General features: G+C 29.9%; 1 non-coding gene across 1 annotated transcript; it reads left to right on the forward strand.

Moving 5' to 3' along the window:
• The first annotated feature begins 425 nt into the window (after positions 1 to 425).
• Positions 426 to 561, forward strand: MIR4352A (microRNA MIR4352a). Its single transcript, NR_048671.1, has one exon. It is a non-coding gene; the product is annotated as a microRNA MIR4352a (primary transcript).
• The last annotated feature ends 2098 nt before the right edge of the window (positions 562 to 2659 follow it).

Here is a 2659-nt window from a genome sequence, read left to right on the forward strand (position 1 = left end):
CTCAAAATTTGAATCAATCAATTAAATATCAATACAAAATTAAATGGGGTTAGGTGGGGAATGATTTAAATATTCTTAATGGAACTCTTATTAAACAATAATGATGGTATTATATCCGATTAATGTTCTTATCTTTGCATTGCATATATATATAGTCGTAATTAATCATATTGCAACATTCAGGTACTGTCATCTAAATTTCAAGTCTGCATTGTATTAGATGTGTTGTTGTTGCTGGATGTATTGGTTACATATTAGTGTTATCTATAAATTGAATGATTTTATATGTCTACAAATTGTATGTTTATTATGTAATTAAATCATTTTATAATTGTTTAAATTTTGTTACACTATGTAATTAAAAGTAACAGCTTTTAAAGCTACCAGCCAACACAAAAAAAAAAGTTATCTAAGACGGTTCTAACAGAACCGTCGTAGTATATCTTAAAAACTAAGGCGGTCGTATGAATAGCCATCATAGAATTTCAACAGCAAAAATGCTATTCTAAGACGGTTATTCGAATAACCGTCTTAATTTCTAGGACATACTACGACGGTTCTTTTAAAACCGTTTTAGAATGTTAAACTTTTTAAGACGATTGTTGAATAACCGTCTTAGAATCCGCATGTTAAATATGTCATTTTAAGACGGGTGTAGAACGTAAACCGTCTTTGTATCTATTATATTTTAAGACGGTTATTCAATAACCGTCTTAGAAAATGCTACTTTCTATGACGGTTTATAAACCGTCGTTGTAAATGCATTACGATATTACGACGCTGGCTTCTATGACGGTTCAAAACCGTCGTCAAAGGGCTTGAATAACCGACTTAAAATACCGTTATTATAGTAGTGCAATTAACTATGAATTAAAGTGATCAATTCCAATATAGAAGAGAAAGTGGTAGAACAACACAATCAATTGAATAAATTGGAGAACTTTAATAAAATAAGAAACTAGAGTACATGGGTACAACTACATCATAATCAGACCTTTAAGGGTTTAGCCAACCATGGTCACAATATATGCAAACAACATACAATTTTGCATTAAGAATGAAAGAGATCGAAAACATTTACAGATTAAGACCCCAATTGTCCCCAACGCAACTCTCTAGCTCAAAAACCCTTGTCGTGCGAAAATAGAATAAAAGCTAACCTAAAGAATGCCTTCCCTTTTCTATTTATACTACTGAAATAAAAACTGCAACATGGAGGGCAGCACAGGTTGTGCTAAGTCAACTCGGGTCGTGTTTGGTCAACATGGCCTTCTACGAGAACTTGTGACGTTGATTCCCAATATTGGCTCATGTGCAGCACGGGTCGTGTTAGGTTAGCATGGTTGTGCTTGGATGTGTCACGCTGATTGAGAAGATTCTTGAGAAATCAACATGGGTCATGCTGGAATAGCATGACCTGTAGGTCTAGCACATGCCATGCCCATTGAAAAAACTCATAATTCTCCTTTTCTCCTCTCTTTTGGCTCTTTTTATCACTTTATCCACTTTCTTGCTCAACTGTTCACTTAACACATACCCATAAGCTATACTAACAAAATGAAGTAAAAAAAAAGTCAAAAAGGAACAAAAATTGGGGTTCAAATACAATCAAATAATGAATTATCATTGTGTTGTGTAAATAATTGCCTTCACCCTTTGTTGGATTTTGTATTGTTTGAGTACAGACAACTGTCTAAATTTGGGGTATTTTGATAAATATTTTTTCACATATTATTTTATGAGCAATTATCTTAAATTTTCATTAAAAATTTTGTACATAATTATTGTTTTTGTCAATAAATTGTATAAACTGTTTAAGAAACTAAAAAAAAGATAGTTTTTAATGTTTTTTTTTTGTAAATTTTGATGTTGCAAGAACAAATTTTGATCATCAAAGAATGAAGACCTACAGACATGGATAAAATACTTGCATTTGTAGATATTGATTGATCTAGCTCTAAGTTTCTAGGTCTAAATCACCTAAGGAATTGATTTGACTTGAAACTCAAGCATTAATCACTAAGGAATTAAGATTAGTCATTGTAGTTTGGATCTTAGTTATATTGAACTAGGAGATTGATGAGGAATGAGTTTCAAATGAAAAATTTTGTTGTTGATCATTGATATTTTATTTTAGTCCTTGATAAATTAGCAAATTTTGTGTTTGTTTTCTAATAAAAAGGGGTGTTCACAAGTTGGGTTAGGTCGGATTTGGCTAAACCCATTGTCCAATCTAGTCAAAATTTTCCAGGTTGGGTTAGGTTAATCGGGTCTCAATATTTAAATTTTTCTTTTATTTTGTAAAAATTAAACTTTTTAAAAATAATAATTTATTTTTGCCTAAAGCTTTGAAAGTATATAATGACTAAATACACTCAAAAGGGACCAAATTGTGACAATATTTGACTAATAGCATTAATGGTTTCAATGCTAATACGATATTTTTATTTTATATAGAAATATAGTATTGTATTAGCATGAGAAAACATAAATAAAATTAAGACAAAGATTAAAACAACTTAAAAAAGAAAAAATACAGATAATTTAATTTAATAAATTATGTGAGCTAATAATTAATGTTTTTTTGTATTGAATAATTAGTTTACATATAATAATAAATTTAATTATATGATATAAGTTGGATCGGGTTGGGTTAAAA

The sequence above is a fragment of the Glycine max genome, chromosome 10 (genome assembly GCF_000004515.6).
Source record: "Glycine max cultivar Williams 82 chromosome 10, Glycine_max_v4.0, whole genome shotgun sequence".
Classification (NCBI taxonomy): Eukaryota; Viridiplantae; Streptophyta; class Magnoliopsida; order Fabales; family Fabaceae; genus Glycine; species Glycine max.